The 23,379-nt window shown below is 35.1% G+C and overlaps 1 protein-coding gene and 1 pseudogene across 2 annotated transcripts in view; both read right to left on the bottom strand.

Moving 5' to 3' along the window:
• IQCM (IQ motif containing M) overlaps positions 1-22,638 on the bottom strand; it is a 474,519-nt gene extending 451,881 nt beyond the window's left edge. Inside the window, exons 1-2 of the mRNA XM_030816223.1 lie at positions 22,397-22,638; positions 22,113-22,150 (exon numbers count right to left, since the gene is read on the bottom strand). The gene's annotated coding sequence lies outside the window, so the exon portion shown is untranslated. The remainder of the gene's footprint in view (positions 1-22,112; positions 22,151-22,396) is intronic.
• LOC105740105 lies at positions 15,805-16,835 on the bottom strand (annotated as a pseudogene). The gene has a single exon (XR_001116135.2). The product of XR_001116135.2 is annotated as a mitochondrial import receptor subunit TOM20 homolog pseudogene (transcript).
• Positions 22,639-23,379: the final 741 nt, after the last annotated feature.

A 23,379-nucleotide genomic window follows, 5' to 3' on the forward strand; every position in this document is an offset into this window, starting at 1 on the left:
TTTGACTGTAATCCCTGGCTCCTGGACAGCACCTCTGTATCTGCCGGAAACCTGAGGGAACTTGCTGCCCTGAAGGGAAGGACATAGGCCTAACTGGGTTTGCCACCTGCTGATTGTAGAGCCCCAGGCATTTGAGGGAGCAAAGGCAGTAGGTAGGGAGTGATTACATCAGGCCTTGGGTGAGATGCAGTCCTTTGTTGGCTTCAGGTTTTACACAGTGCAGTCACAGGTGTGGTGGCCACAGGGATGCTTGAGTCACTCCACCTCCAGCTTCAGATGGCTCAGAATACAGAAAGAGACTCCATTTGTTTGAGAGAAAGTAAGGGAAGAGGACAAGAATGTCTACCTGGTAATCCAAAAAATTCTCCCAGATCTTGTCCAAGACTATCAAGGCAGCACCTCTATGATTTTGCAAGAACCACAGTATTGCTGGACTTGGGGTTCCCCTAAAGCAAACACAGCTTAGATCACAACACCCAAGTCATTTCAAATATCTAGAAAGTCTTCTAAGAAGGATAAATACAAACAAGCCCAGACTGCAAAGACTACAATAAATACCTAACTCTTCAATGCTCAGACACAAAATAACATCTACAAAGTATCAGGACAATCCAGGAAAACACGATCTCACCAAATCAACTAAATAAGACACCAGGGGCCAATCATGGAGAAACACAGATATGTGACCTTTCAGACAGAGCATTCAAAATGGCTGTGTAGAGGAAACTCAAGGAAATTCAAGATAATACAGAGAAGGAATTCAGAATTCTATCAGATAAACTTAACAAAAAGATTTACATAGTTAAAAAGAATCAAGTAGAAATTCTGGAGCTGAAAAAGGCATTTGGCATAATGAAGACTGCACCAGAGTTCTTTAGTAGAAGAACTGATCAAGCAGAAGAAAGAATTACTGAGCTTGAAGACAGGCTATTTAAAAATAACAGTTAAAGGAGACAATAGGAAAAAGAAGAAAAAATGAAGCATGACTACAGGATCTAGAAAATAGCCTCAAAAGGGCAAATCTAGGAGTTCTTGGCCTTAAAGAGGAGGTAGAGAAAGAGATAGGGGTGGAAAGCTTATTCAAAGGGATAATAAGAGAATAATAGGATATCCAATATCCTACAGAGAGATATCAATATTCAAGTACAGAAAGGTTATAGAAAACCAAGCAAATTTAATGCAAAGAAGACTACTTCAAGGCATTTAATAATCAAACTCCCAAAATTAAGGATAAAGAAAGAACCTTAAAAGCAGCAAGAGAAAAGAAACAAATAACATATAATAGAGGTGTAATATGTCTAGCAGCAGACTTTTCAATGGAAACCTTACAGACTAGGAAATAGTGGCATGTCATATTTAAAATGCTGAAGAAAAAAAAACTTTTTCCCTAGAATAGCATATGATGATAAAAAAAAATCCTTTAAACATGAAGGAGAAATAAAGACTTTCCCAGACAAACAAAAGCTGAGGGATTTCATCAACACCATACCTGTCCTACAGGAAATGCTAAAGACAGTACTTCAATCAGAAAAAAAAAGACATTAATGAGCAATAAATCATCACCTAAAGGTACAAAACTCACTGGTAATAGTAATTACACAGAAAAACACAGGATATTATAACACTGTAACTGTGATGTGTAAACTACTTTTGTCATAAGTAGAAAAATTAAATAATGAACCAATCAAAAATAATAACTACAACAACTTTTCAAGACATAGATAGCACAATAAGATACAAATAGAAACAAGAAAAAAGTTAAAAAGTAGGGGAACAAAGTTAAGGCATAGTGTTTTTATTACTTTTCTTTTTGCTTGTTTTTGCAAACAGTGTTAGGTTGTTATCAGGTTTAAATAACGGGTTATAAAATAGTATTTGCAAACCTCATGATAACCTCAGGCCAAAAAGCATACAATGAATACACAAAAAATATAAAGCAAGAAACTAAATTGTGTCACCAGAGAAAATCACCTTCACTAAAGAAAGACAAGAAGAAAAGAAAGAAGGAAGTAAAGACAACAAAACATTCAGAAAATAAATTACAAAATGGCAGGAGTAAGTCCTTACTTATCAATAATATGTTTGAAGGTAAATGGACTAAACTCTCCAATCAAAAGACAGAGAGTAGTTGAATGAATGAAAAAACAAGACCCATTATCTGTTGCCGACAAGAAACACACTTCACCTGTAAAAACACACAGACTGAAAATAAAGGGATGGAAAAAGATAGTCCATTCCAATAGAAATCAAAAAAGAGCAGGAGTCACTATACTTATATCAGACAAAATAAATTTCAAGACAAAACCATAAGAGACAGAAAAGTTCACTATATAATGATGAAGGTGTCAATTCAGCAAGAGGGTGCATATATATGTATCCAATACTTTAGCAATCAGATATAGAAAGCAAATATTATTGGAGCTGGAGAGAGAGACAGGTCCCAATACAATAAGAGCTGGACACTTCAACACTCCACTTTAAACATTGGACATGCTATCCACACAGGAAATCAAAAAAGAAACATTGGACTTAATCTGCGCTATACACCAATTGGATCTAATAGATATTTACAGAATATTTCATCCAAGAGCAGCAAGATACACATCCTTTTTTTTTTTTTTTTTTCACTCAGCACATGGATTACTCTCAAGGACAGACCATGTGTTAGGTCACAAAACAAGGCTTAACACATTTGAAAAATTAAAATAATATCAAGCATCTTCTCTACCCACAATGGAAAAAACTAGAAATCAATAACAAGAGGAATTTTGGAAACTATACAAATACATGGAAATTAAACAATATGCTCCTGAAAGACCAATGGGTCAATGAAGAAATTAATAAGGAAATTGAAAAAGGTCTTGAAAAAATAAAAATGGAAGCACAACATACCAAAACCCATGGGATACAGCAGAAAAGTACTAAAAGGAAAGTTTATAGCTATATGTGCCTGCATCAAAAAGAAGAAAAACTTCAGATAATCTAATGATGCATCTAAAAGAACTAGAAAAGCTACAGCAAACAAAACCCAAAATTAGTAGAAGAAAAAAAAATAAAGATTAGAGCAGAAATAAATTAAATTTTAATGAAGAAAACAACACAAAAGATCAATGAGACAAAAAGTTGGTTTTTTAAAAGTTAAACTAAATTGACCAACCTTTAGCTAGACTAAGAACAAAAGAAAGAAGATAGAAGTAAAATCGGAGATGAAAAAGGAGACATTACAACTGATACTGCAGAAGTTCAAAGGATCATCAGTGGCTACTGTGAGCAACTACGTGCCAATAAATTGAAAAATCTAGAAGAAATAGACAGATTCGAAGACACATAAAACCTACCAAGAATGAATCAAGAGGAAATCTAAAACCTGATCAGATGAGTAATAAGTAACAAGGTTGAAGCTGTAATAAAAAGTCTACCAGTTAAAAAAAAAAAAAAAAAAAAAAAAAAAAAAAAAAAACCAGGACCTGATGGCTTCACTGATGAATTCTACCAAACATATAAATAACTAATACCAATTCCACTCAAACTATTCTAAAAAATAGAGAAGGAGGGAATACTTCAGACTCATTCCACAACCTAGTAATACTCTGATACCAAAACCAGACAAAGATACCAAAAAAGGAAAACTACAGGCAAATATCTCTGCTGCATATTGATGCAAAAATCCTCAACAAAATACTAGCAAACCAAATTCAGCAATACTTTAGAAAGATCACTCATCATGACCAAGTGGAATTTATCCCTGGGATGCATAGATGATTTAACATATGCAAATCAATCAATGTGATACATCATATCAACAGAATAATGAATAAAAGCCAAATGATCATTTCAATTAACACCTAAAAAAGCATTTAATAAAACTCAACATTACTTCATAAATAAAAGCCTGCAAGAAATGTGTATAGAAGGAACATATCTCAACATAATAAAAGCCATGTATGACAGACTCACAGCTAGAATCATACAGAGTGGGGAAAAACTGAAACCCTTTCCTCTAAGATCTGGAACACAAGAATGCCTACTTTCACCACTGTTACTCAACTTAGTACTGGAAGTCCTAGCTAGAGCAATCAGACAAGAGAAAGGAAAAAGTCAAATTATCTTTGTTTGCAGATGATATAATCTTATATTTGGAAAAACCTAAAGACTCCACTGAAAAACTATTAGAACTGAAAAAAATTTCAGTAAATTTGGAGCATATAAAGTCAACACATAAAAAGTAGTAGCATTTCTATATGCCAACAGAGAGCAATATGAAAAAGGGATCAAAAAGTAACCTCATTTAAAATAATCATACATAAATTTACCTAGGAATTAATCAAAGAAGTGAAAGATCTCTATAATGAAAACTATAAAACACTAATTAGAGAAATTGAAAAGGACACCAAAAACAGAAAGATATTCCATGTTTATGGATTAGAAGAGTCAATATTGTTAAAATGTCCATACTTTCCAAAGCACTCTACAAATTCAATGCAATCCCTATCAAAATACCAATGACATTCTTCACAGAAATAGAAAAAAAAATCTAAAATTCATATGGAATCACAAAAGACTCCAAATAGCCAAAGTTATCCTTTCGGCATTTTGGGGGCAAAATATTTGGGGGCAAAGTTTTTGGGCAAAATGAATAGACATTTCTCAAAAGCAGAAGTACAAATGACAAACAGGCATATGAAAAGGTGCTCAACATCACGGATCATCAGAGAAATGCAAATCAAAACTACAATGAGGTCATCTCACCCCAACAAATATGGCTTATATTCAAAAGACAGGCAATAACAAATTCTGGTGAGGATGTAGAAAAAAACAAGAACCCTTGTACACTGTTGGTGGGAATGTAAAATTAGTACAACCACTAAGGAGAACAATTTGGAGGTTCCTCAAAAAACTAAAAAATGAGCTATCACATGATCCAGCAATCACACTGCTGGGTATATACTCAAAAAAAAGGAGATCAGTATATCAAAGAGATATCTGCACTCCCATGTTTGTTGCAGCTCTGTTCACAATAGCCAAGATTTGGAAGCAACTTAAGTATCTATCAACAGTTGAATGGATAAAGAACATATGGTACTTATACACAATGGAGTACTATTCAGCCATAAAAAAATGAGATCCTGTTATTTGCAACAACGTGGATGCAGCTGGAGATCATTATGTTAAATGAAATAAGCCAGGGACAGAAACACAAACATCACATGTTTTCACTTATTTGTGGTATCTAAAAATCAAAACAATTGAACCCACGGATATAGAGAGAGAAGGATGGTTATCAGAGGCTAAGAAGAGTAGTGGAGGACTGGAGGGAAGGTGAGGATGATTAATGGGTACCAAAAAAAATAGAAAGAATAAATAAGACCTGCTGTTTGATAGCACAACAGGGTGATTATAGTCAATAATAATTCTACATTTTCAAATAACTAACCTAGTATAATTGGATTGTTTGTAACACCAAGGATAAATTCTTGAGGGGATGGATACCCCATTCTCCATGATGTAATTATTATGCATTGCATGCCTGTTTCAAAACATCACATGTACCCTATTAATATATATATCTACTATGTAGCCACAAAAAATTAAAAGAATAAAAATATAAAACAAAAAAGAAGTATGGCTTATATAGTTTGGTAAGTTAAATTAGGCCAAATTTTAAAGGATTTAAGTGGCAACCAATATGTAAAAGCCATGTTTCCCAAAGTATGCTTCATGCAAAACTAGTCCCCTAGGATGAGCCTTTTAAAAATGTTCTGCGGTCAAATGCGAAAGAGGGAAAAAAAAAACTTTTCATCTGACAAATGCAAGCCCCTTAAAATTATCAGGCCAACAGAAGCATTTAAAATGTAACAGCAGTCACATCTCACTTCACCTTGAGCTAAATAATTACCTCTTGCAGTCACTGGCTATGTGGGCTCTTGACTGACTGAAACAAAGTAGCCATAAAAATTCCACAGGCTAGACACCATAACTCATAACCTATAGTTCAATGATGTACACCCAATCACTATCAATGTTGTTTCTGTAAACTGATGAGAATTCCTGTCAAACAACTTGTATTGGCCCACTTTTTGCTCCCTTTGCCCTTAAAAACCTGCTTGTAACAAAAGCCAATGGAGCATTCTGCAAGGCAACATAAAAGTATGTCCTGGGAGGCTTTCCTAACTTTGGCTCAAGTAAACTCTAAATTGTATTTTGTACCTCAGCTTCTTCCTTTTAGGATGACAAATGTATTTGAGAAATGCTTCATATTAATTCCCCTTCTCTAAAATACATAACATTTTCAAGGTTATATAGTAAAGAGACTTTTAAAAATTCTTTATGTAGTCAGATATTTCCTAAAAGTTCTTTATTGTGGAGCATGTTTCTGGTAATTCTTAACACCCCTAGAATCTTGTGTTCTACAGAAGACACTCGGGAAAATGCTGCTGTACATATGACAACAATGACAATACTTTCTAATGTTCTATGTTTGAAGGTCAGGAACAATCCTAAAAATTTAATATATATGATCTCATTTCATCATCACATCAACTTCATGAGTTAGACTCTATGATTAGCCCAATTTTATAAGGTAACTGATCCTCAGACAGATGCAGTAACTTGCCCACGATCCATGTGCTAGTAAACTATGGAACTGAGGTTTGTACCCAAGCCTTCTAGTTCCAGAGCCTGTATGTACTCTTGAATACTTGGTATGGAAAGTCATTAAAGCTTTCTGAGACATAGATTGTGTTCAAGAAAAAAATCCTTCCATAATCTTGATTTTGTCCATTTCCCTTCCTATATCGTGTTATGTGCCATCATAAGGACAATTCCCATGTAATATATTATATAATAGGCAATTTAATATTTCCACTGTATGCATATTAAAACATTTTTAATTGTCCACAGTTCTTAAATACTCTGTTCCTTTTTTATTTATTCTTTTTTCTCTTTGAGAGAAGGTTGGAAGTTTCTATTGACATTTATTCAACCTCACTGAGACTTTCCTTGACCATCTTCAGCCTACTAATAAGCATGTCAGAGGCATTCTTCATTTCTCACATTTCCTTTGATTTCCAATCTGATAATTCAAAAATTTCTGGTACAATTGAGTCTGATTCTGATGTTTGTCTTGTCTCTTCAGAGTGTGCTTTTCGCCTTCTAGAATGTCTCATTTTTTTTTTTAAGCTGGACAGTTTCATGAAAAGGAACTGGGGTAAATACACCTTTGGTGTGGAGTTTTATGTTTATCTAGCTAGAAGTTTATCTGTGTCTACATTTGCTTCTCTTATAGGTGTCAACATTTTTGCTAGTGTTTTTGTTTTTTCTCCTCAGTTGTCTCTGGGTTTCCCTACAGATTATTTCTTAAATAGGGTCTGACATGTGCAGTTCTTTGAGCTCTAATTTTCTGTTATTGTATAAGAGCCCTATTGATGTGGTGGTAAGATGAGAGAGGAAATGTTCTATAATCTTCTGAGGGTCTCAGTCTTTTAATAAGCCTGTGCCCTTGGGTTGTGATCTTCAAAAGTGCTTCTTAGCTTCTCCCTCCTCCCCTTAGGTGATATAAGATGGCTGGAGGGGGCTGGCACTAGATATTTTCCCTCCCCACATGGAAGGCTACAGGGGGCTGGAGTTGAGTATTTCCCTTTCCTCAAGTTGGTTAGGCTCTAGTAAAACCCAAGGAGATTTGGCTCTGGTAAGATAGTTTTCCTTGAGGGCAGGTCATTATTAAGGAGAAGAGAGCACTGTGGGCTTATTTCAAAAACAGTTACTTTCTCCCTCACCCTGACAGAAGCACAAGAGGATTTTTCTTTAATCTTCACCATGACAATCTAGTAGAGCTCCTGGATACAAAATTTACAAAGTATGGGGGCCTTCCTTAAGCTAGGACCCTAGGAATTTTTATTTCGCAAGAAAGTCCACACTCAGTCTTCAGTAGTCAATTACCCTTTAAGTGTCCCTTCCAGGTTCTAGCGGCAGTTTCCACTGCCAATGAGCTGTGATTCTCTGTATCTGCCTCTCTCTCTCTCCAGTTTACAGAGTGACAGACTGCCCTGTGACCTCAACTGTCTAAAGAATCTAAGAAGAGTTGTTGACTTTCAGTTTGTTCAGCTTTTTTCTTGTTGTGAAGACAGAAGTGATGACTTCCAAGCTGACATGTCAGACCAGAAACTGGAAGTTTTGCCTATTTAATTTTTGCCCTGTATGTTTATCCCTTTTTTAGAAAAGAAGTATTGTTATTAATAGTTGCATTAAAATAATCCAGGATGGGCTTGGTAGACCTCCACTTTTTCATTCTAACTTCTATCGTGGTCTTTTCTAGTAACATGTGAGAGAAACAGTTGTGCAGTGGGCAGATTTCTCACTTTAATACATGATTAAATTTGAAAGACATTTAGTGTATTTCCCTCTTTTCCACGGACCCTTTCTGGATACAGTATAAGTAGCACATCCCTTTCAAGAATAGCATCTAGGGCATTTACTAGTAAAATGAAGTGCACTAAGTAGGATGCAACCTGCTGGGAACATATAACTGCCTCTAGTCTTGAATGATGGTGGGAGAAGTATTCACATTGCTGCCCTGTTGGCCACTTAAAGGAAAAGCCAGTTGTGAAGTGTTCTGTGCTGAGGTTTGTACCATTCATAAAGCTATCAAGCCACCAGTAATGAGCAGTAAGAAATATGAGAAATTATAGGCTAGAGTTGCATGAATATGTGTAAAGAATTTAAATCTGCTCTTGAGCATATAGAGAATAGTATGATAACTCTTGCTATGTAGTTTTTAAATTTTATTCTATACTGTATATTTACAGTGATTCATTCATTTTATTTCTTGGAAATGCTTTTCTGTTTGTTTTTAAATAAATCCTTTATTGAGAAATTAGCTCAAAAAAGTACATGTTAAATAAAAAATGAGCAATCAATTTTCTTTTCTCTAGAGAGTTGATAATAAATGTGTAACCGACACAAAATGTTTTTCAACATTTTCCATCCTTTGGGATGGTCATTTCTAGCCACATGAAACCAAGAGGAACAAACATCCTGAAGAAATATCAGCATCTGTTTTAAAATTATCTTAAAATTTAACATGTAGCTGCAGAAGATATTTTTATGTGTCACTCTGTGAAACATCACCTTTCATTTAGATCAAATAAGGCTTTTAAAACAATTTTGTATATTTTTAATTCTAAATTTTGTCATTACACAAATAAAAAGCGAAGTAATAGCTGTTGAAATGTTGGCTCCATTAGCATAAAAAGAATTTGCGAATGGTTAAATATTTCCAGTTTCATATCAATGTCATCAGTTGCTTTGAAGGAAAAAAACAGTTAATTCCAATAGTATTTGATTTTTATTTTTCATCTAATTCATGGACTGAAATTAAAGCTTCTGGGTCTTTAGTCTGTCAAAATTAAACATCAGATGGTATTGTGAATATGCATGTAACATCAGCTTAAAAATTCAATGTTGAAGATTAAATTATTTGTTTGTGATGTTAATATAAATTTTGGTAGTGCACAATGACCAGTTACAATGGCTTTGCTAAATTAATACAGCTTGGAGAAATATAATTGGAGTTGGTTTTGGTACACACATAATATATACATTCACATCCAGAACGAGCTATGATATTCTGCCAAATGAAATAGAAACTTTGATCGTCAAAATATGCAAAGAAGTATATATAGAAATATTAAAGATATTAATTTAAAAGAATTTTTTTAAAAAGCTGTTAATTTTTATGTATATGCTTTAGCATGGTATTATGTGTTTTCTTTCTTTGCAGCTTAAGTGGATTATTTTTCCAGGATAATATTATTTATTTAATTTAGTTTAGTTCTTTTTTAAGGAGGTATATCGGTCACCTCAAAGATTTATCTTATTTTATGTGTCAAGAACATTACAATTATTCTATTTTGGCTAATTTGAAATATACAATAACTTGTTGTTAACTCTAATTTCTCTATTGTATTATCAAATACCAGAACTTATTTCTCCTATGTAACTGTATTTTTGTACCCATTAGCCAACCTTCCTTCATCCTCCTTCCCTTCTTCTCTTTCCAGTCTTTGGTAACCAGCATTCTGCTGTCTACCTCCATGAGATACATTTGTTTTAGCCCCTACATATGAGTAGGAACAGGTGATATTTGTCTTTCTATGCCTAGAAATTGAGAAATGGTAATAAACTCTTATAAGTAAGTCCCTGGTTACACTGTATTAAATAATAGCTGGAAATTTTTAATAAAAGTCATCAGTAAATAAAGGATCAAAAATATTATGACCTTGAAGCTTTTCACAAATCACAATTTTTGAAAACAAGCTTGTAAACAGAAAAACTTACACACGTATCACAGCAAAAGCAAAGGAAGGATAAACAAATCAAATGATGAGAGCTTAAAAAACATACATGATTTAATTTTGAAAATGTATATTTGACACTGACAGTGATCAATCTTACAAAAAAAATCAAGAAAACAATCCCATTTACAATAGCTATAAAACAGGAATAAATTAAATCAAAGAGGTGAAAAATCTCTAAAAGAAAACCTATAAAACACTGATAAAATAAATTGAAGAGGACACAAAAAAATGGAAATATATTTCACACTCATGGACTAGAAGAATGAATATTATTAAAATCTCTATACTATCCAAAACAATCTACATATCCAACACAATCCCTATCAAAATACCAAAGACATTCTTACAGAAATAGAAAAAAAAAATCCTAAAACTCATAGGGAATCATGAAAGACCCCAAATAGCTAAAGCAATCCTAAGCAAAAAAAGCAAGGCTAGAAATATCACACTACCTAATTTCAAATTATTCTAAAAAAGCTACAGTAATCAAAACACCATGGTACTGACATAAAACTCCAAGAACATACACTGGGGGAAGGGATAGACTCTTTTTAAAGAAATTGTGCTGGGAAAACTAGATATCCATATGTAGAAGAATTAAGCTAGATACTCATCTTTTGCCATATACAAAAATCAACTGAAAATGGATTAAAGACTTAAATGTAAAAACTGAAACTAGAAACTATGAGAAGATATTGAGTAAATGCTACAGCACATCAGTCTGGGCAAAGTTTTTTTTGGAAGGTAAGATCTCAAAGCACAGGCAATCACAGCAAAAATAGACAAAAGAGATTACATCAAGCTAAAAGGTTTCTGCACACAAAGGAAACAATCAACAAAGTGAAGAGACAACCCATAGAATGGGAGAAAATATTTGCAAACTACCCATCTGACAAGGAATTAATAGCCAGAATAAATAAGGAAAAAAACAATTCAATAGCAAAAAGAACAAATAATCCAATTTTAAAAGTGGTCAAAAGACCTGAATAGACACATCGTAAAAGATGACACACAAATGGCCAACAGGTATATGAAAAAATGTTCAGCATCACTAATCACCAGAAAGATGCATGTCAAAACCACCTCACCCCAGTTAGAATACTATTATTAAAGAGACAAAAAATAACAAACGCTGGTGATGATGTGGAGAAAAGTGACCACTTTTACACTATCAATAGGAAAGGAAATTAGTATAGCCACTATGGAGAATGGTATGGAAGTTTCTCAAAAAACTAAAAATAGAACTACCATATGATCCAGTAATTCCACTGCTGAGCATATTTCCAAAAGAAAGGAAATCAGTATATTTAAGAGATATCTGCAAGCCTATGTTCATTGCACCACTATTCACAATGGCCAAGATATGGAATCAACCTAAGTGCACATCAGTGGATAAAAGGATAAAATGTAGTATAGATGCACAATGCAATATTATTCATCCATAACAATAATGAAATCCTGTCATTTGCTGCAACATGGATGGAAATGGAGGTCATTATGTTAAGTGAAATAAGCCAGACAGAAAGACAAATATTGCATGTTCTCACTCATATGAGGGAGCTAAAAGTGTGTCTCATGGAGATAGAGAATAGAATAGTAGTTACTAGAGGAGGCAGAAGGGATGAAGAAAAGTTAGCTAATGAGTACAAAAATACAGTTACATAGAAGCAATAAGTTCTAATATTTGATAGTACAGTAAAGAAATTATAGTTAATAGTTTATCATAGTTTTCAAAATATCTAGAAGAGAATAATTATAATGTTCTTAACACAAAAAGGTAGATGTTTTAGGTGTCGGATATCTCAATTACCTTGATTTGATCATTACACATCGTATACGTGTATCAAAATACCACATGTATCCCCCTAATATGTACAATGTATCATAAAAAATAAAATAAAATCTATATTTGTGCTTCAAGTTTCTCAACTTGGGAGAAGAATCTTGATGAAGCGCTTATTTTTAAGTGGATAAATATATATCCTCTATCAGAATGTAATGAAATTTAGAAGGGTATGACTATAGTATCTAAGTTTTGTGAAATATTCATAGAAATTATAAACAGAAACAAATTTGATGAGTTGTCTTATAAGACAATTTTTTGAAGAAAGTTACTCTAAATGGAAGTAAAAAGGTAGCAAACACTTTTGAAGATGTTTGGTCTGGAACATTCACATATTTTAATATTTTGAAAAAAGAAGAACTAAGGATATCCTTCATTTAATATTTCTCCTGAACTTATCAGGCACCTCAGCACCTGCAGAGAGTGTTTTCTCAGTTAAAAATAATGTGATCTCAGACAAGATTCATTGAAGGTATCAACAAGTTCAATTTTATGAAAAACCCAGCTACTCGGGAGGCTGAGGCAGGGGAATCGCTTGAACCCAGGAAGCAGAGGGTGCAGTGAGCCGAGATCGCGCCACTGCACTCCAGCCTGGCGACAGAGTGAGACTCTGTCTCAAAAAGAAAAAAAAAAAAAAAACAGTTGAAAAATACAATTTTCAGACAAATACTGCTGTCACTGTAATAAAAACAGATAGGCTAAGAACAATCTTACAGTACACAAATACTTCCCCAAAATGGCTATTCCACTTATAGTCATTTTTTTGATAGTCAGATAACCAAGTGGGTTTTTTGTTTGTTTAGCTTTAATGTATATGGACATATTTATCTTAATTGACTTAAAGATTTTTATTTTTGAAAATAGTATTTGAATAGGAGTATTTTATAGCTTGAGACGAGAAAATAATTGAATTGCCAATAAAATAAGAAATCTTACCCAGTATCAAACTTTAATAATTTCAAAACATAAAAGTAAGCTTGATACACAGGCAACACCTAAAGAAGCCTGAGAGCAACCATACAACTCCTCGATTGATCCTTGCCACATTAGGATGTGCTCCGGTCCACATCTAACACATGTAATCACCAAATGATGCATGAGAGGCATTACTTACAGAGTGGGAGCTATTTTGATCATAAAGCATCTCCCATTTCATATTCTGATAATTACCTAAAACTGACATTGACAATTTCAAACAGGATATGCACCAGAAATCTTTCAATTCTATTGTTGTTTACCATAAGCAACCCAGATAGATCAGATATTTTCTGCTGAAAATATTCCACAGACAAGTACTCTCAGTTATCTCTTTTCCTTAATAAATACCAAGTGTCTGATTAGCACGTTTCCAGGTTTCTTTTTTTTTTTTTAAGTTTTCTCCAAGCCCTTTAATATTCACTTAAATAGTTGAGGCACAAGCAATAATAAAACTGCGTTTTTTATGTTACAAACAGATTTTGTATGTTATCTGCATGATATACCAATTTTCTCAATCTCTTCTGCAATAACATCTCATTAACACTGGTTCACAGGTTGATTTAATAAAGTCAGAATGGCAGGCGGGAGGATGATAAACTTACCGAGGGGCAAAAGGAACCAAATACTTACTGAGTGCCTACTACGCACGCTCTACTAGGTTTTACATACTTTACATAAATGTGAACCTAAGTTCTAGTTATCAGTTAACAGGCCAGCATTGCTACAGCCAGTAAGTCTATGTTTTAAATGTTCTTTCGCTTTTAAGTACAAACTGTGGAACAAAACAATGTATCTTTGCCCAAAGAAGCATGTCAACTGTTGCACTAATACACTATTTGCCATTTCCAAAGTTTTTTTTGGTAAGTGTGTAACATTAGCACATGGAAATGCTCAAGCTGTGTATTAGTTCACTGAAATCTGGGTTTTTTTCATTCTCACCTGCTGAGCACCATTTGGCCAGCATCACTACAACGAGCTGATTATATCACCTTGTAAAACTTAAGATGGGAAAGGATAGTGTTTGGCAATTACATTTCTCGGAGAAAAAAAGTGCTGATTTTTTTCTTTAACTCGACACAGCTAGCTTTAAAAAGTGGTATCTCATTTTAAAGCACCAAGGTTGGCATTTAAATAAGAAAATGTACTTGGGTTAATGAACTGTAAAATGAAGATACCACTGCCTTTTCAAGCATTACAGCAAAGCCAGTATCAGTATGTTCAGAGCCAAGTGACACCCACCTCATACTGCACTCCAGTTCCCAAGGAAATGGCGTTTCTACCCTCCCCAAACTTAAGCTGCTCCTCACTCCTCCAGCCAGCCCTCCTTTTTCTGAGCCCATTCTTTCCTTGCTGAGCTGTCTGCCCCTTGCTCCCTTTCCCACCCGTTCTCCCTCTAACTGCCCCTCTATACATATCTGGGCTGCTGCCTAAGACTTCTTAGCTGCCTGGTTAGTCACTGACCAATCACCACTACACTGCTTTGGATTTGGGATCCCACTAGTAAAACTAACTGGCATGTTTGTACTGGTCATCCCCCCAAAAAAGCATCCTGTGTAACAAAAAAGCACTGTTTAAGGGTTCAGGATCACAAACCCTCAAGACACCCGAGAAAAGTCCTCAAATGTGAGTCGCCTAGTCTAACTTGAACAAATGTGATTTGTTCAAGGCTGTGCGGCTAATCAGAGGCAGGAACTAGAACTGTTTCTCCTTCCACTACACCACAAAAAACAACGAGATTAATAATGATTAAGAAGAGTTTGTAAGTCATTCAAAATAAAATGCCTAGTACATAGGAAAAGTCTTTGGGATTTCTCCACAGACTTTTAGACAGAACAAAGGCAATCTTTACAATGAGAAATGCTCCTCAGTTCAACAGATGCCACCAAGTACCAAGGATCCTTACTCAGTTCTGAAACCGTGACTACGGAGAATATGTCACTGTTTGAGAATAAGAGGTCCCACCTGCTCCACTCTTTTCAAGTCTTCAGTCACAAGGTTGCAACTTACTCTTATCATTTAACAAGATAAATTAATCAAGTTGAAGTAGGATTAAGGAGGTACATTGAAGATAAAAGCAAAAGGCAACAAACAGTTTTACAAGCAGATCATCCCAGTTGCCTCAAAAGTTTCGGATTAATTTACAGAGTAGTGACAGAACCATATAATTTCAGTGAAAATCAAGATAGTTATACCATTAAAAAAAGTATCAATTCAGAAATACTAAGTCAGGCAAGCATGCAAAATTCAGAATATAAAAAAATGCAGGGCCTGGTTGCCCACATACATTCCTCAGGTTAAGATGGATTTAAAGATGCCCAACAGAACCCAAGAAATCAGAAGCTAAAAGGGACACTTCAGTGATCAACAGACGCATTCTCTCATGTAACAAATGGAGTGAAAGTGAGCACACATTAACTGGCGAAGCTCACAAGGCTAGATTAGGGGTGTACAGAGATCTAATTCCTGGTGCTATTTGCAACTACATATATTTAAAATACAAGGAGATAAATACCCAGAACACATTAAGCCTACTGATTTAAACAGAATATTTCAAGACTGATACACAGAAAGGGAAGGAAGCTGTTAACCCAGCACAGCAGCACACCTCACATATTTACGTCTCAGAGATTAAATGGAAAGAAATGGTCAATCAAAACCTTTAATGCTCAGTTTTCACAAACACAATCAAGTTTATCAAATTTCCAGATTTACAGCAAAATGTGCCCCCTAAAAAAGTGTACATTCTTCAGTTTCTCCTATACTTTTTTTTTTTTTTTGCCTATCTTTCAAAACTGAGCACTGGGTATTTTTAACATAAGCCACGTCATATGTACAGTTTAACTATGTTTCAGGAATAAACAAAATCCATGACATTTTAGTAACTCATAGTGTATTTATAGAATGAAAAGTTCTCTATCAAAATACAATTTTCACTGGGAAAAATAAATAAAGTAGACAAATGGATCTACACAAAGTAAACATTAACTTTGGTAGATTTTCAGCGTAGTTCATAACAAGCATATTTGCGCTTATTCCCCCAGAGCTGCTCAACTACCAAGAATTTTTAAAATATTTTTAACTGAGATTTTATTATGTTGACATTTGTTTCTCATTCCACATCATCTTCAGCCAAGCTCTGAGCACTTACAATTCTCTAATTGTTGGGAGCTTAGTCAGAAGCATCTGGAACACTGGTGGTGGAAGAGCTTGCTGTAAGACCTGCAGTAACTGCTGTGGCTGTCCACACACAGCAATTGCATTTGTCAGATGGTCTACGCCCTTCTCATATTCACCTTGAGCTAGTAACTCTTCACCAAGCTGTATTTCTTCAAGGAAGAACTTCTGAACAGCTTCAGCATCTTTAAGGTCAGGTAACTTGGAAAGCCCAGCTCTCTCCTTGGCAAGCTTCTGTTTCTTTCTTCGTTCTCGAAGCCTGTTCTTGAAGTTGGGGTCACTTCGTCTTTTGCGGTCGAAGTAGATGCAGTACCCAACGAAAAGGGCCCCGCATACACCGGCGGCGATGGCGCTGTTCCGACCCACCATCTTCTCTACAACGCTGAGTGTGGACGGTGGCGGCAGGGACCGCGAAGGAGCGGTGGGCCACGAACCCTCAGAGCGGTTGGCGCAGTTCACACCCGACGGCCGCGGGCCAGGAACACGGAAAGACGTTTCCATGTTTCTTTCCTCTCTCTCTCTCTCTCTCTGTAGATATACAGATATATAACTGTATCTCCAACTCCTCCCTCAGTCATAGATCAGCTGCTTTTTCCTCCCCACAGGTATTACAATGTTAGAGTACGGGCTGGGCATGGTGGCTCACATTGGTAATCCTAGCGCTTTGGGAGGCCAAGGTGGGTGGATCACTTGAGTCCAGGAGTTCGAGACCAGCCTGGGCAAAATGATGAAACCCGTCATGGGGCACAGTGGCACATGCCTGTAGTCCCAGCTACTTGGGAGGCTGAGGCAAGAGGATTGTTTGGGCCCAGGATGCAGAGGTTGTGGTAAGCCATGATTGAGCCATTACACTCCAGCCTGGATGACAGAGCAAGTGCTTATACCAAGATAATAAACCTATTAATAGATGGATACATATTATTTCAAAAACATATAATTTTTTTTTCTTTGAGACAGAGTCTCGCTCTGTCACCCAGGCTGTAGTACAGTGGTGCAATCTCGGCTCACTGCAACCTCTGCCTCCCAGGTTCAAGCGATTCTCCTGCCTCAGCCTCCTGAGCAGCTGGGATTAAAGGCACGTGCCACCACGCCCGGCTAAGTTTTGTATTTTTTTAGTAGAGACGGGGTTTCACCATGTTGGTCAGGCTGGTCTCGAACCCCTAAGCTCGTGATCTGCCCACCTCAGCCTCCCAAATTGCTAGGATTACAAGCGTGAGCCACCATGCCCAGCCAAAAACATATAATTTTAATTATTTTGAACATCATCTTTCACTCTCAAAACCGTCTGGATATGGATTGGGTGATAAATCATGTGATCACCCTAGCTATTATATTTGAATTTATATAACCCGCCAAACTTTGCCAAGTTTGTGTGAATGATATTTCATTCCTCCTATGTAACATATCTGCAAATTAAACACTCGAAGTAGTAGGTGGTGCCTGAACCCTGCTATAGCTGTCAGTTTCCAACTGGTGTGATTAACCAAGATTGGTTAGATTTCTTAGCTTGCTTTTCTACTCATAGATACTGTTCTATAAGAAGAACAAGCCTAAAAATTTCTGAAATAAGTGTATTATATTTCAAAGTCTTTACAATTTAGAGCAAGCCTTAAAAAAAAGGCACCTGCTTGAACTGAAATATCTTTCAAGTCTACCAAGGACACAACTACATTGCATTATCCCTGCCATGTACCAAAAGCACATGAAAAAAATTCATCTTTGATAGAAATCTAGTTATTTCTTTCCATCAACAGAGTTTCCAAATTATTTAACTGAGTAATTCTGAGCTTTTCTCCTTGCTTTGGATAATAATTAATCCATAACCATGTTTAATGAATAACATATATATACCACTGTCTGTTTATGGCATCATTCTAATACAGCTTGTCTACATTCTTTATCCCAAAATATCAAGATATATATTAAAACAAAAAACAAATTCAAAAAAGAAATACAAAACCATTTCAGCACAGTACTTAACAATATTAACGTAAAAGCTTTTATGATAGCGAATGGACTGATCCACAATATGTCAAAGTTTATCTTCGGCATTTCCCTGCTTCTCTTTCTCTTTTCCTCTCTTAGCTCCTGTCTCCTCTGCCCCACTCCCAGGTATCCAGGGTCCTCATTCTGCCTTTTGGATGACAATAGTGAGCCCACTTCAGTGCTCTCAGCTCAGGCTTGCCTTATACTGAAAAATCCCGAGGACTAAATTACTTCCGTTTTCTCTCTTCCTGGGCTCCATCAAAATGTCCATAACTACGGAAAAGCAATTTAATTAAACTAAGCCACACTGGACTGTGAATAATTGATTAATAGACTACTTAACCCTCCCTGGGATATTTTTCTTTTAAAAGAGGACACTGTAATGTGAGTGACTCTGTAACAGGCAGAATTTCAAACAGTTCAAATAAGTAAAGAGAAATATATAGGCTTCATTCAGGGAGATATGTTTTGATAGAAGGGCCTTCTAAGAGTTCTTTAAATTATCCATGTTGGTGGCCACATACTCAGCCTCCATTCCTAACTAGGAGACTAAAGCATTGACTGAAATGTCCTTTTCCAGTTTTATAAGTGAGCAGCAAAGTACTCTCAAAGGAAGGCATCTGACTTTGAAACAGACTTCAGAAGTCAAAGTATGGTTTATTACTCCTTTGGGTGAACTGAGAAATACAAATGCTTCTTTTAATTTGGAGCCAAATTCCTAAGAGTCATCCTTAAACACCAAATATCACTATGACAAAGGGCAAATCCTTTGTTGGGGAAGTGACACTTTTTAGATTAGTTACATGTTTTTTAACTTTTAATTGGAGGATAGGAATGAGCACCAGAAATAAATGATACAGCTCTGTATACTATGAAGATGCCAATAACAATATACTGGAAAAGAAACCTCATGCTAAATTTCTTCCTGTCATTTTATCCATTCTACCTTCTAGATCTCTCTCTCTCTCTCTCTCACACACACACACACACACACACACACACACACTATCCTTTGAGGATAGTAAAATCCACTATTCCTCAAACAGTATTTACAGAGTATTCTCTTAAAATTTAGCTATTATCTAAAATTTTGGAATAACATTCATAATTACAATGCTATCATATCATTATTATTAATAAATTAGGTTTGACGTGATTAGGGCTACCTTTTTGCTTTGATTGACAGTGTATTTTTTTCTGCCCTTATATGAGGTATAAAACACAAAGAGAAGGAACTACTTACTCTCGGCCTTCAGTTTCACTGACATAAATTGAAACTGATCCTCTGCTCTGGCTAATTGTATATTTTGCCCTCCCCTACACCCATGTGACAATGCAGACCTCTCTGGTCATGATAAAAGCCTCTAGCATTTTACTCTGTTATAATAGTTTTAAAAATCAACAACTTAATCCTGGTTATCAGTCAGCTACATTAATATCTCAGAGTTGATGAGCATCTTTTTGCAGAAATGTCAGGCTATATTTAACCCTCGGTGAACTTTTTCATTGCATTAAAATATTACATTTTGTCTTAATATTCAAAATTCACATGATGGGGCTGGATTAAGGGTTACTACACAAGAAAAGCATTCTTAGTCCTGGTATCCCCCAAACAAGAAAATTTTTATTATTTTTTTCTTTCCACTCAAAAAATACATCCTTCTCAGCTAAGTAAATTTTCTACACCAGATCCTGCTGTACTATTAGCTTCAGATCTATCGTCTGAAAGAGGCTGTCAGTTTCCCACTCAAAGGTACATCTTGAATAGGGTGTTCTAGGGTAATATAAAATATTGAACAAATGTATCTAATGCAACTTTTTTTAAAAGACATGAACCCACAAGAATGGGAAGAACAGGACAGGAGACAATGGCAATGAAATTTTTGAAGCTGAGAAGCAGGTGGACAAGTAGTAATTGAAGTGCTACACCCAAGAAAGCTCAATCTTAAGTGGGTGCTAGGAAAAGCCAAGAATTAACTAGTTACACAACAGATACCCCCAAATGCTCAGCAACTGGCAATACCAATTTCTCTAAAACTGGGAATTAAAAATGGGTAGGCAGACAGAAACCTAAAATAAGGAGACTGGATAAAAGCTATCTGAGAAGTAATTAGATACCTATATGTCTTCCCCTACTCCACTTTAGTTACTTAAGTTACTAGAATCTTGTTTGAATCTAAGCATCTTTATATTGAGCTAGAACAAACTGATTCATCTCCAGATAAGGAATACCTTTAAAGAATTCATTTATTGGCTAGTCCTCAATAATATCCTCCTCTCTTTAGAAAAACAGAGGCCAACAGGTGCCAAAATTATTATTCCAGAGTCCTTAGTACAGAGTGCCACTTGGATTTTCTCACAAGCTGATAAAGTGCAAAACCTGCTCTGACCCATTTAGAACTCCAAAGCTTCATTACAAACCTCCCAATAATTGAACAACTGCAATTCATTATGAGCATGCTGCAATCCAGGGCTTCATGAAGAAAGTATCTGAATGGCAGGAAGCAGTTGAAATGAATATTATGAATTCCTTTACATTTCTAAAAGTAAACAGCAGACTCTCTGGATATGGTTAAGATACAGAAAATCAGATGGAGCCTAGGTCCTGAGTTCTTTAATATTCATTGCAATAAAACCTTTTGCACACTACCTAAACTTCTAAAATACAGAGAATTATGTTTTAAAATTGCAAGACCTTCCAAGAGGAAATACTGAAGTACAAATGTCCATCAAATACTGGTCAAATAATTTCACTCTAAATGATAATTCATGTTGATAGTTCCATATTAAAAATCATGTTACAAGCCTGTAACTTCCTCCCCTTGAAAACATATAATTCGTCATGCTATATTGGAATCAGCTCTAGAAAATGATCTCTTACCACCAGAATTATTTTCACAGTCCGTTCTGAAAGAACAACCCAGTCTTTATCAAGTTAATTATCTTAAGTATACAGGGTAATTACTTCAAGATGCTCAAGGTGATATCTTTATACTTAATCATTCCAAAAAAATAGACTGATAATATTTAGTATGTTTTCAGAACTCCATAACAGATTTTTTTCGTAACAAATGACAAATATCAATCAGGTATCCAGAATAACTATTCTAAAACCACTATTCACCTCTGTTCCATCTCACTTAGGGACAGTTAAGATTAATTAATAGTTAAGATTAATGTCTCTGAATAATTTCTTTGACCTGTCTCTTGGATTATTAGCATTTGACCCAATGGGCAGAGACCATCAAGAGTAAAAAATGTATAACGCTGACGATTCTGTATATGATCACTCTGGAATATGAATCATATACAGTTAAAAGCTAGGATTTTTCTCATGCCACATTCAATCTTCCAATTCAGTCTTAAAGAGATTAAATAAGTCTGTGTTCAAGAGCAACCTAAAAATCTATATGTAAAAGTGATTTAGTAATGGTGTTGATTTACAAAAATAAAGCAATAGTAGAGTATCCTACTCTTTGAAAATGCATGATTTTATTTTCTCTTTGTAAGAGGCTTCTCAAATAAGTGTTGGTCTCTGTTGACAATAGTCATAACAGCTCAGTATTAACATTAAATGTATTTAATTTGGCAAAATCATTTAGCCTTTAAAAGGAAAATTTTAAGTAGCCCAAATAAGCAAACCAACTCATGAAGCTACATGGGGGTATAGTTTATAACTGAAGGCACATGAGGATGCAATGCTGCTTAAAATCAGACACTGACCAAGGGGCCTGAATTGTTATATACAGACAGTGTGGTATATTAGTAACTTCTACCTTAAAGTTTTTCATTCCAAAGTCATTTGTTTTTCTTCCTAGAAGGCACAGGAGAGTTCATTGAAAATATATTCATGGCTTGTAAAACAAAAAACACTGTCAACCATGTATCTTATCATCTAATCAAAATATTTATAAACATAATTTTATCAAATCCTAAGAAAACTTATTTCTTTGAACAAATTCCATGAGAAAAAAAAATGTGCCTTGCAGAAAGTGTGTAAAGCTTTTTATAAGAAACAGATAATTAATACTACTTAAGCCAATTGATAGTACTTACTTACCTTTTTGCCTTAGTTCCAACAAAACTTCTAGAAACAAATTCACTGCCCCAAAGTCATAATAATCTCAGTTGCTTCATAGCATAGAAACCTTGTATTCTTTCTTTTTTTAATCTTTAATTATCCAGCTTCACATTCCTTTAAATTTTTAAGACCAATTCAAAATAGGTAATGAATATTTCAAATAGATTCCTAAATCCTGCCAATCTTCTGATTGCTTCTTCTCACATATGCCTGTCTTCTTTGGGCATCAAAAGAATTCTAGAATCAGAATATTTATTTGTGATGTATTAGATAATTGGCTATTATTATCATCCTGCCTATGTCAAGGGGAGCTCTCTATTCCAAACAGTATAGGTACAGACTAAGCTCCTTCGTGAAGAACACCAAATCTGACAACAGAAAATAATAAAATGCCTCATAGGAGAAAGACTCTACTTTTAACATGTAAGATTTAGAAGAACCAATAAAAGTTGAGTGAAGGATAAGCATTCCTTATTTTTCATCATTTCTTAAAATATTTAACATTACATAACAGTATAAAACCACAGTTGTCGATGGATGATTAAAACTGCAGTGCTTATAAAACCAAGTATTAGATTACATCAAAAGGCTTGATGTAATCAATGTTGCATCAAATACAATATTGAATGCAAAACTAATAAATATTGTACAGTATTAGACCTAGAAAACTGAAATTACTTTGCAGCCATCTCTGACTGGTTTAAATTTATAAGAGTTCAGCTTAACTGGGCTTAGTAGTAAATACACTAAATACTGTGATTGGCATCTGATCTTAATACACATATTGTGATATCTTCAAAATTGACTCTTCTTGGTCACTATTCTCTCTTGCACCTCACCACTATAAGGCAGTGATCCTCAATCAGGGATGATTTTACCCACCTGGGGATATTTGACAATGTCTAAAGACATTTGTGGTTGTCACAATGGGGATAGCGTTACTGGCATATAATTGGTAAAGG

This window comes from Nomascus leucogenys, chromosome 7b (genome assembly GCF_006542625.1).
Source record: "Nomascus leucogenys isolate Asia chromosome 7b, Asia_NLE_v1, whole genome shotgun sequence".
Lineage (NCBI taxonomy): Eukaryota > Metazoa > Chordata > Mammalia > Primates > Hylobatidae > Nomascus > Nomascus leucogenys.